The following is a 12,413-nucleotide window of genomic DNA, read 5'->3' on the forward strand; positions in this document are numbered from 1 at the left end:
TATCCAAGTCTGCTTATCTCTGAGACTTAGTAAACCATACATTAGGATCTTCTCTGTTAGATGCACAACTACGAACGAAAAAGAGAAGCTGCTTTTCCTTACACAGATTTGCACTGTTTTTGCCCAACTGATAATGGGTGGTCCTGTTCTTCCGACAGTCCCGTGTGTGCATCCATGAACCCGGGGAATCTAGCACCTCCCTGCAGGTGTTTTTGATGATCCAATTAACGAGACATCAAAAGCAGGTTACCGGTTTTGCTCACCCACACCCTGACGCCCGCCCAGGCCCCGGCAGCTCGGCCGGCGCACGGCAGCGCACCCGGAGCAGACGTGGGCCCGCATCGCCCCCAGCCCCGCAGGTCCGAGCCTGACGATGCTGCGAGCGCCGGGAGCTTTGTGCGCTCGGCTCCCGGCTCCCGCGTGCCCGCACGTACGTAGCCTTCACGTGTGTGCCGCTATCAAGTGCATGTGTGGATATGTAAGAATATGCTGAAGCAAATTCGGAGACAGGCGCCGAGGACAGGACGGAGGGAAGGTGGGTGTGGGCGTGCGCGGCGCCGGCCCGGCCGGGAGGGAGCCGGAGCCCGCGGCCCGCACCCCGCGGCCCGCACCCCGAGCCCGCGGCGCGGCCGGCCCGGCCACACAATAAAGTCCGGGGGCGGGCGGGCGGGCGGAGGTGCAGGAGGCCGGGCCGGGCGAGCGGCCGCCCCGCGCACACACCGCCATGTGAGCAGCGCCGCGGCCTCGCAGGACGCAAACTTTCCCCGGCGGCGGCGGCGGCGGCCCAACTTCCCGCCCCCGGCCCCCGGGCCTGCCGCGCGGCGCCGAGACCCCGTAAGTGCGGGCGGCGCCGGGCCCCCCGCGCCCCCGCCGGCCCGCCCGGCCGCCGCCGCCTTCCCGGCCGGGCGCGCGCGGGTCTCCGCGGCCGAGGCTTGTAAACATGGCGCCCCTGAAGCGCCGAGCCGGGGAGGGCGGCGGGCGGCGGAGAGCCGGAGCGGAGGCCGGGCCGCGGGGGAGCCGCCGGGAAGCCCGGGGAGGGGGCCGGGGAGGAAGGCGGCGGGCGGGCGGCGGCGGCGGCGGGGCCGGGAGGCGGGGAGGCGGCGCGGAGGCCGGGAGGCGGGGAGCACCCCCCCGCGCGCCCCGCAGGCCTGGGCCCGGGAGGCGGCGGCGGCGGCGGGAAGGAGGCGGCGCGGCGGCGGGGCCGGGCGCGGAGGGGGAGGGCCGGGCGCGGCGGCGGCGGCGGCGGCGAGGACCGGAACATAATGGTGGGAGACTCGGCCGCGGCGGGCGCGGGGCGCGGGCGGGGGCGTCCGAACGGTGGCGCCGTCGCTTTGTGGAGCCTGGCCCCGGCTGCAGCCTCTCTGGCCGCCGGCGCGGTGCGCTCGCCGCCCGCCCTCCCGCGAGCAGCCCCGGGCGGCCCGCCGGGCTTTGTGTAGGCGGGCGGGGGCGGCGGGGCCTGCGGGGGTCCCGCCCGCGCCCCCTCGCCCTCGGCGGGCCCGGGAGGGGCGGGCCGGAGGAGGAGGAGGAGGAGGACCGCGCGGGGCCTGCTCGGGCCGGAAGCCGGGGAATCGCGTGAGCGCCGCCCGCCGGGCCGGCCCTTCCCGCGCGGCCAGGCCTGGGGCCCGCGGGTTGGGGTCCGCCGGAACGCGGCCCTGTGAGTGGGGGAGGGCGGGGGTGCGGGCGCCGGCGTGGCTCGTTGTGTGAGGGCGGCGGCCGCGGCCGGGCAGGGCGGTCCCCGAGCACCCAGGCGAGGCCCGCTCCGCGTCCCCTGGGGCCGGGTTCCGCGGCGGCGAGGCCTGCGCCTCCTCAACAGGTCCTCCCGGGGCCTCGGCACGGCGTGCGGAGCGGGGCCGGGGGCTGCGGGGCTCCTGGGGCGGCCCGGGCCCCCAGCTTCCACGTGGACGGCCGCTCGCGCGGGGGTGCGGGCCGGCTGCATGCTGTTGGCGGTGCGCGCGGGGCCCCGGTGCGGGTGGGCTCCGGGGGTCCGGGGGTCCGGGGGCGCCGAGCAGGTGCCAGGTGGCCTGTGCGGGGAACGGGCGCCTGTGGGCTGGAGCGGCCAGTCCGGCGTCCCGAGGTTTGGGTCCTGGGTCCTCCGGTGCCCTGCATCCCACTGTAAGCCTGCTGAAAAATCATCTGTTTGTTGAAAGGCAGAAAGTAAAACGCTAACTTGTTTTCTTTTCAACTAAGAAATGGAGTAGTTGTAGCTTACTAATTGTGGGATGCATAACCTCTTCAGGTTTTGGGGTCATCGATTCTAATTAATGGTTGGAAGTTATCAGGGAGATAGTCTTGGTTGTACTTAAAAAGTTTGAATGCTTTCTGGTAAACAAGGTCACCTTTGTGATTTTTTTCTGAGTTCTAATTTGTACAATAAGGATATAGAATATGAATTTTTGTTTAGGGGTGTTATTTTCCACGTCTTTGGCTAACTGGCGCTGGTTACAGGGATTATTTTGGTGGACTCTTCTTTATAAGATGGCTAGGCTAGAAAATCAAAGATCAGAAGGTGTGGGATGTGATTATGACAGAATGAATACATTTTTTTTTTCCTTAACTCTACCTGTGGTTAACAGGATTTCTATCTTTTACGTGGTACTTCCTCCCCGTAGATGTTGTTCATGTGAAAACTGAGTCTCCCTTTTACATTCTGTAAAGTGGGAAATTTATTTTTGCAGTTACCGGTTGTAAGGTGTTTAAATACACACAACTAGTAGTTGCTTTACAAAGAAAAATCACAGAACGTGTTAGTTTTCGCTCCTGAGCGCATGCTGAATATTCCTGGGACACGGTTATGTCGGTACTTTGGATGTCCTCTTGCATGTTTCCTTGAATTGACGCGTGTTTATGTAAACTCTAACCCTTTTGTAATTCTACCCCTTTTCCTTTAGGAGTGGTTTAGATAGTGTGTAATAGAGACACTCCTACCCTTTGGCATACTTGAGACATTAATTGAAATTAAGAATTTTAACATTTGTAGTAGAGGTGTCGCTTGCTGTCTTAATAATGCTTCAAGACCTAAACCTCTGGTTGTCCTATTTTCTTTACCTACCTTTACCATCCTTCAATTGAATTTTACCTGGAAGACATCATATAAGCAAAGAGGTTGTATCTGTGGGGAAAATTGAGTTAATGGCCAGACTTTGCCTTATGATAGTTAAAAACTTTTCACTGTTTGAAAACCTTAACTTGTACTTAACACTGACTTTTTTTTTTGATAGGGTGATTAGGTTTTTTTTTTGTCCTTTAGATTAGAGAGGTAGCATATAGCAAAATGACTGAAGCCAGATGGCTCGGGTCTGAATCTCTCCTCTGTCATTTTCTAGCAAAGTCACAGCAGGCAAATTACTTAAACTCGCCATGCCTGGTCTCAGTTTCCCCATCTGGAAAACAAGAGGGATAATAACTGTACCAACTTCGTAGGGCTATGGATGCATGAATCACTATTAGACTAATTCAAGTCAGTTGAATCAAATTCAGTTTGGGTTGATAATTGGAACGGGTGTGGAAAGGAATGGACCTCTGAAATTGCAGCATAGCATTCTTATGTGTGCCTTGGTTACTAATTTGTGTGTGTTGGAGCATACCTCTGAATCCCTCCGTGTGTTCACTTTAGTTATCCCAGAGTTGGAAAATAAGAAATTGTTATATTCCTCAGGGCTCACTAACTTGAAGCAATTTTTAAGGATCTTTTTGTCATTACTTTTTTTGCATTTATTCTCTTTACTGGTAAAATACATGTATCAAAATGAAAATTTTAAAGTGTATAGTCTAGTGGTATTAAATAAATTCACGCTGTTGTGCAGAAAGCATCACCATCCATTTCCAGAACTCTTTTCCTTTTGTAAGACTTAAACTCCATACTCACTGACTCCTGCCCCCCTCCCCCGGTGCCCAGCACCCACCTATCATGACTTCTTTATCTTTGATGAAGGGTCTGGGTAACTGAAGCACATAGTGTAAGAGTTCTTATTTGAACCATTGGTAATCAGTGAATCATTTTCTCTCTTCCCACATCTGTCACCCTGTCTGCAACTGCTTCAGGTTATATGTTTTGTATTCATTTGTAGCAGTAAGACTTTCTGAATAAAGAATCACTGCTTGTTACCTCTTGATTTGATCATTGTGGAATTCATAATCCCTCACCAATATTTTTTCTAGGAATTTTGACAAAAAATAACGGATTTGAGTTTAATTTCTACCTGTATTTCTTGCACAACAGCTTTGAGTTACTTTTTTGCAGTGGCATTGTCAAAATTTCAAAACAACTTAAATCTGCTTTGGTGCAGTGATTTTGTGGAGATGAGTAGTGATCTGAAAGTTCTCTGTTTCATCAGCGGTCTGTCCTTTGGTCTTCATTTTTGAAATGTTTTGGTATTCAGAAGTTTGTAACATAAATGAGTACCATGATACTATGTACCAAATAGAGAATGTTCACCAAGTCTTAGCCATTGTGCAAAGTTCTTCACATAGGCTGTTCTACTGTTAGAAATCCTATGAGTGATCATCTTAAAAGCACGGCAGTCTTCCTTTAAATTATGGAAGGCCCCACCACCTCCTAGCACACCCCATCCCAGCACACACTCACCAGCTAGCAGCTTTGTGAGAGAATGTGCTCTGTAGAACATAAAAGTTTGAGAATTCCTGTGATAGGAAGTAAAGTGATAGAAATGAAGTTTAATGGGAGGGAGATAAAAATCAAGTCTAAGTACCCAAGAGTATGGCTTTTTTTGAATAAGCAAGTCTTAGCCGTAGTATTTTAGACATATTGTACTGCCTTAAGGAAAGATCTCATTGCACATATGTGTGCCTGTTAATAATTTTCCACTCAGAAAATTCTTAAGTTATTTAGTTGTATTGTGAAAGTGCTATATAATACTTAATGTACAAGTTATTTACAAGTGCAGATAGTATGTATATTTACTTGGATGTTAAAAAATATTTTTGTAGTTCATTATGTATTGGTAGGGACATTTAACAAATTGTTAGATGCTTAGATTTGCAAAATTGAGGTAAATATGTGGAACTTGTAAATATTTAGACATTTAATCTTTCATTGTACTTTTTGATTATATTTTCTATTCGATAGCTAAGAGGCTAAATATTTGCCTAGCTTTACATGAAATTAAAGAAATTACAAGGTAATGGGATACTGTTAAATCCACATTTTATTTTATTTTATTTTATTTTTAAAGATTTTATTTATTTATTCATGAGAGACAGAGAGAGAGAGAGAGAGGCAGAGGGAGAAGCAGGCTCCCAAGGAGCAGGGAGCCTGATGCGGGACTTGATCCCAGGACCCTGAGATCATGACCTGAGCCGAAGGCAGACGCTTAACCATCTGAGCCACCCAGGCGCCCTAAATCCACATTTTAAAGGCATATGGCTCATCTATTCAGAGAAGAGAGAAGTCTAGCAGATCCCGTTATGTTAAAAAGATGTGTATTGATGAAGACTTGTGTGGTGTTTTATTTATTTTGTAAACTGAGTAATATTTATAGTAGATTAACTAGTTTTGTTTTAAATGCGTTTGTCGTCATTACTCCATAATTACTGTTTCGTAAGATTAAAGTATTGTGTTTTCTTATGATAGGTACAGTATGTTTTAATACCTTGAGTTCATTCCTGAAACATTGTTATTTATGGAATCTACTATGTACTAGACACTTGCCAGGTAACAGTTACTGAAGCAAGGGGAGTGTGGCAGAAGAAAGTGTCTAAGTGCTTTGGGACAATGTATGTGAGTTACAGTATATTGCATTTGAGTTAAGATTACTTTTGAGGGTTTAACAGTGGTGTTTTTTTTAAGATTTGTTTATTTTAGAGAAAGAGCACAGGCAGGAGGAGACAGGCAGACTCCCCACTGAGCACGGGGTAGGGGGGTCTTGATCCCAGGACCCTGAGATCATGGCCTCGAGATCATGACCTGAGCTGAAATCAAGAGTCAGACCCTTAACCGACTGAGCCACCCAGGTGCCCCTTAACACTGATTTCAAATTTTTTTTTTTTTTAAGATTTTATTTATTTATTTGACAGAGACAACAGCGAGAGAGGGAACACAAGCAGGGGGAGTGGGAGAGGGAAAAGCAGGCTTCCTGCAGAGCAGGGAGCCTGATGCGGGGCTTGATCCCAGGACTCCGGGATCACGACCTGAGCTGAAGGCAGACGCTTAACGACTGAGCCACCCAGGCGCCCCTACACTGATTTCAGATTTATTCTGATTTGTAACTTTGTGATTTTTATTATGTTCACCACTAAAAACAACTTTGTTGTGATTAATAATTTTTTATTTTCTCCAGATGTTAGCTAAACGTTTAAGTGACAGGAAGACCCACTTAAAATTTTTAATATTTTCTCCAGTTTGATCTACTTAACGTTAAGTAAATTTAAAATATAAAGAGGGAAGAATTTTCTTCTCCATTTAGGCATTTATTGTGTAAACACAAAAGAAATATGTGTACAAAATTTTTAATGGGTATGTTGAGAGCTTGTCACCTAATACTAATTCCCACAATTGGGATTAAAAAATGCTAAGTTTTTTAAAAATCAGGAAGAGGGGCGCCTGGGTGGCTCAGTTGGTTAAGCAACTGCCTTCGGCTCAGGTCATGATCCTGGAGTCCCGGGATCGAGTCCCGCATCGGGCTCCCTGCTCGGCGGGGAGTCTGCTTCTCCCTCTGACCCTCCTCCCTCTCATGCTCTCTGTCTCTCATTCTCTCTCTCTCAAATAAATAAATAAAATCTTTAAAAAAAATAAAAATAAAAATCAGGAAGATACTGTGATTTATAGCAAGACGATCTGTCATGAATACATTTTAACTTGCATGTATATTCACATTAGGTCCCTTTAGAAGCTTACCTTAGCAGTTTTAGAAAGCTGGGTTTCATTGTAAACATCTTGCTTGTGGCAGCACCATTTTTTTTTTTTTTAAGGGTCACTTAGGTGGGGTGCCTGGGTGGCTCAGTCGGTTAAGTGTCTGTCTTTGTCTCAGGTCTTGGTCTCAGGGTCCTGGGATCAAGTCCCCCATTGGGCTCTCTGCTTGGCAGGGAGTCTTCCTTCCTCTGCCCTTCCCCCTGCTTGTGTGCACACTTGTGCACACACTCATAAATAAATAAAATCTTTAAAAAAAAAAATAAGGGGGGGATGACACCTGGGTGGCTCAGTCGGTTAAGTGTCTGTATTCGGGTCTGGTCATGATCCCAAAGTCCTGGGATGGAGCCCCGCGTCGGGCTCCTTGCTCAGCGGGGAGCCTGCTTCTCCCTCTCCCTCTGCCTGCCGCTCTGCCTATCTGTGCTCTGTCTCTGTCAAATAAATAAATTCTTTAAAAAAGGGGGGGCACTTAGTGAGCACCTACTCTCCCAGGCAGTTGTGTTCTTGCTTTCATCTTTGCAACAGCGAGTTGCAGTAAGGAGTATTATTGCAGATGATGTGATGAGTTACGTTGTTATAGTTGTAAGTACCCTATAATTTACAAGAAGGCAGTGGACTCAGAAGGTACATTAACAGTGCGGGAGGTCACACACAGTACAGGATCAGATGGGTTTTGCGTTCAAGTGTATGACTGCCGCACCTATATTCTGTTTGGTTGCTGTTCCCTTAAAATTCACCAACTACTGTGATCTTCATACTGACGTATCTTCATCCTCCAAATGTGCACTTATAATCCCGCAAAAGCACAGAATAGTAAAAGAATGTAACACTATGCCTGCTGCCCTTACAAAAGGAGGAGGTGGGAAGAAAGGAGTATTAGGTACCTCCTGGTAGTCAGAATGTTCCAAATGCAGAGTTCCTGTTAATTGTAGTTTCACTGGTAATAACAGCTAGTGATGAAGGGCAGGCATCGATAATGGGTTCTTTGTCTTACTGTTCCTGCTGGCAGCTCACACTAGGAAGATAACTTGGCACAGGGGCGCCTGGGGGGCTCAGTCGTTAAGCGTCTGCCTTTGGCTCAGGTCATGATCCCAGGGTCCTGGGATCGAGTCCCGCATGGGGCTCCCTGCTTCTCCCTCTCCCACTTCCCCTGCTTCTGTTCCTGCTCTCGCTGTGTCTCTCTCTGTCAAATAAACAAAATAAAAAAATCTTAAAAAAAAAATAACTTGGCACAGGTGTTGGGCGGAACCTACAGTCTTTATTTTAATCCTCAGGCATACAAGAGAAGGGTGAACATTTTCAGAATGAAGTCCAACACTAGAGTGTTCTTGCTGTATTAGGGGAAGGCATTGTCCTGAGGAAGCTTTTAGCATTCCTTTTGCAGAATAAGTTCAATTTGGATGGAAGTAGCGAATTTCTTGAAAGTAGCACTAAGTGCTGAGGCTTTAGAGTTCAGTAGGTGTTTCCTGTTCCCTAAAATAAAGTAATATGAGCGACATATGGTGAAGAGAGACCAGATGAATTGAGTTGTAGCATGAGCAGACCCAGACCATGGGTGCTTCTCAGAAGGGATGTTGGGATGGGATATTAAGTACGGTTTTCTCATTTAATAGCTGTGGAAAGATTTTTAAGAAGTCTTTTAATGAAGGGTAAGCATTGAGAAGGCTCTGCATGGGGAGACTATTTCAGCATAAAAGCTGGTAGGAAGTTCTCATGTTTTTTGTAGATTCTTGATTTATCTGCCTGTTAGTGGTTTTTCCGTCTCTGAGCTGCACCTGAGAAATGATATCTGGGAGATCAAGTCCTTAATTTGCAGTTGGTTTTGATGTGTAGCACATCTACTTTAACTGCTAAGGCCTTCCAGTAAGAACAACTGAGGTTAATTTATTTGGGATTTCCATTGATACTGTCTTTAAAAAGACTTTTCAGGCATTTTATTTATCATTAGAGGTGTTGTCTTTTTAGATTATAGAGGATATAAAGTTCAAGGTGATTTATTTTTCTTTTGTACTTTTTTTTTTTTTTTTAAGATTTACTTGTTAGAGAGAGAATCTAAAGTAGACGCCCCGCTGAGCTGGGAGTCCGACGCAGGGCTCGATCCCAGGACCCTGGGATCCTGACCTGAGCCGAAATCAAGAGTCAGACGCTTAACCGACTGAGCTACCCAGGCGACCCTTTCTTTTGTACTTATAATTTAATATTTTTTATGTTTAAAAATATCACATCTAATATATAATGTCAGAATACCGGTTATCTTTTATTTTGAAATGCCTTCTTTTACTATTCTGCACGCCTATATTCTAGATACGCATAATTTTAGGAAGCCTCTCACTTGCGATCTGTACTCATGTTGGATTGTTTCAGGTAAGAAACTTTGATTTGAGTGATTTGAAAGTTAAATTTTATTTTCTGAGGATTATCAAAAGTAGCTTTTAGTCTGTTATTTTCAGGTGACTTAAACTGAGCAACCACTAGTCCAGTTTCAAGCTGGGTTTTCTCCCGGCTCGTTAGTTCTGTGGAAGCCAGGGTGTGTAGCAGGTGGGCTTGAAAGGGGAGGAAGTGGCCCGGGCAGCCTCCCTCAGTGCTGGTTGGTGGTTGGTGGTGCGGGCGCAGCCCCGTCCACACTTCATCTCCTGCTGCTGTTGGTCCTCTTTTTCTACTTGTATGTCATGTGACAAACACAGCTTTTTAGAGTGTGTCGTCACATTTTCTTAACTGTACACAATTTTCTCAGTTTTAGATTACCAGATACATTCAGAAGTTGTAGTACTTGCTGTTGTTTGAAATGCATTTTAAATGGAGTGTTCTTTTTTTTTTTTTAAGATTTTATTAGAGCATGAGTTGGGGGGGAGGGGCAGTGGGAGAGGGAGAAGCAGGCTCCCCGCTGAGCAGGGAGCCCGATGCGGGACTCCATCCCAGGACCCTGGGATCGTGACCTGAGCTGAAGGCAGACGCTTCACAGACTGAGCCACCCAGGCGCTCCTATGGAGTGTTCTTCGGAATTTCACCTTGAAGAGCAGTGTGGGAAATGTTAGACGGATGTCACCAGTAGGAGGCAGTATTTGTTCTTAAGTTGAGATACCATTTCCTCGAATGTCTAAATACTATAAATAATAGGAAGAGGATCACAGGAAGTTTGATTTATAGGGAGCAATTGAGAGAAATTTGAATTCTGCCAAATGACATGCTGACTTGAATGCTGGCCTACTGAGGCTGGGCGGCCACTGGCTCTGCTCGGGGCCTCTTCTCTGCGCCTCTTCTCTGCGCCATGGCTTGGACACTGTTGTTGAGCAGGGAGTGGAGGTAACTGGGAGCCCCTCCTCCTTTCCTTCATCACCCCCAGGGGATTCTGCTCACCCTGTCATTCAGGCTATTTTGGAGTCCGCTCTCCTCTCCTGCTGTCCTCTATGTAAAACTTACTTCAGCCAGTAATTCTGTTGATCCTTTCAGTAGTGATTTATATTTTAATGTAGTACTGGTTGTATTAATAATACTTTGTAACTTTTACTTGGGTATCCACCTTTCCCCTCCTCATTCCACCTCCAGTGCTGAAGTCAGCTCAAAATTTGCTTTATGGTTGGTGGGCATTTTTGTTCTCTGCCAAGTTTCGTCTTCACCTTATTGCCAACCCTCAGTGATCTGTCCCCTCAATTTGACCGCTTTAGCCTCCGCTAGTTCTTCTATTGTTTGTTGTTATTGAAGCTTTACCCCGTAATCGTCTTCCCAGGTCCTTGACCTGAGAACCCTGACTGAAATTCCCGTGTAACAGCTAGCGTAGTGCTGGACATGGTGCGCGTAGATGGACGAAAGAATGCTGCTTTGTCTTCGTTGCCTGCATGGTGTAGGCACCGCACGATCATCTGGGCCCCAGATCCTACTTGATTTCTCATGTCAGCTCATCTTCCACTTTCCAGAATGACTTACTCCCCTGGGCGAGAGAGGGCCCGTGTAGGAAGTCCCGTACCCCACCCAGGATCTGCAGACGTACCTGCACTCCCCATCTCCTCAGAATCCTTCTTAACACGGCAGCCTATGCAGGTGATATGAGACCAAACCTTGTCATACCCTTTTTCAAGATTACAGGAAACACATTTTCACCAAATTAAAACTTGAAGTACTTTAGAAACAGACATTGTATTAAAATAACAGGTATTTGGCAGTTTAGCTACAGAAAGTGCCAGATTTACTGGCACACTTTGTCAGTGTCCGCCTGTTGCTATACACTTCACAGTGGAAAATGCGGAAAGTGTCAGGTTGTCTGGAATATGTAATCCAGTATTTCCTACGTTTTCAAAGGTAGTATAAACTTTGATATGTATATTACATCCGTTCAACAAAGACAGTGTAAGAAACAAGCCCGGACTGTGTGTTATGCAGTCCTGCTCAGAGGTCAGAGGTCAGCTGAATGCATGCTTTTCTGGAGGTTTGGCATCGGTGCAGGAGTGCGTGCCAAGAGCCCACGTGCCGCGTATTCTCACCCCTCGCGTGATTGGCGGTCTGTGATCTGGAAAATGGTCATGTAACTTCTTAGTTCTTCTATTGCTCATTCATTATAATAAAAATATACATACAGTAAAATGAGATTTGCTCCTTCATGATCGTAAAATATCCTTAAAGGGACTGCTAAATAATTGAGGGTTTTAAAAACTTATAGTTGATTCTCATGTAATCAGAATGTACATAATGGAAAAGTTCAACTGCAAACTTTGGTCTAATTTTATGCATTAAAGAGATGGTATTTTAAAGGCAAATGTATTAGGAAGAAAAGTCGTTATAAACGGAGATTAAATTCATTCCAACATTTATTAGGTGATATGTGTTACTGTTAGTGTAAGCTCTTTGCCGTGGATGAAATTGCCCTGTTTCCTGTGTCCCTTTGCTCTCTGTCCCTTCATCATGGTGCTCATACGTACTTAGGTTGGTTCTGAAGACAGAATGGTTATTTGTCCTTATTCAAGGTTAACGTTTACTAGTACACAATCTGCAAATTATGGTAAAATCCTCTTGAAAAAAATATTCGAGAAATTAAGCCTTCTCATAAACTCAGCATCTGCTAGTATGGTTGCTGTAAATGAGTGATCACTTAACAATGATTTCCAACACAAACATCACGTGCCCTGTTTTGTAGATTTTTAAGTTCCTAAAAGACAGTGATTGTGTCATTTTACCAGACGTGTTAGGAAATAATGTGATGAGCATATCCTTAGGTCGAGTAGTACGTCTTCTGTCTGGTGGCATCTGTTCCGTGCTGGCTCCGTCTAACTGGAAATATGGTAGAAGCTTCGGTTTTCTTCATATCCCCGCTTTCAGGGTGTTTGCGTTACAGTGTCCTAAAAATGACTATTTAAAGCATTTAAAAAGTAAAGATGACATTTTATTATAATTACAGTTGATTCTTTTTATTCACCGTAGTCCTGTGCTGTCAGGTCACCGCAAACACTGAATTCCCCAACCGGGATCCTTTGCCTGTGGGGGAAATACAGGCCTATGTTCCTGCCAGCTCTTGGGTTACATTTTTGTGAACCAAAATGCCATTTCCATGCTACAG

General features: G+C 46.7%; 1 protein-coding gene across 12 annotated transcripts in view; it reads left to right on the plus strand.

The window, feature by feature from the left end:
• Positions 1–297: 297 nt before the first annotated feature.
• Positions 298–12,413, plus strand: part of ZMYND11 (zinc finger MYND-type containing 11) — a 130,296-nt gene continuing 118,180 nt past the window's right edge. For 4 of the 12 annotated variants that reach the window (XM_078075062.1, XM_078075071.1, XM_078075068.1 and 1 more), the window contains exon 1: positions 380–535. The gene's annotated coding sequence lies outside the window, so the exon portion shown is untranslated. Of the gene's footprint in view, positions 536–686; positions 835–1,191; positions 1,266–1,511; positions 1,655–12,413 lie in introns of those variants that run through there. The other 8 variants (XM_078075069.1, XM_078075070.1, XM_078075074.1 and 5 more) reach the window with 5 other exon arrangements.

This window comes from Halichoerus grypus, chromosome 6 (assembly GCF_964656455.1).
Source record: "Halichoerus grypus chromosome 6, mHalGry1.hap1.1, whole genome shotgun sequence".
In the NCBI taxonomy this organism is placed as follows: domain Eukaryota; kingdom Metazoa; phylum Chordata; class Mammalia; order Carnivora; family Phocidae; genus Halichoerus; species Halichoerus grypus.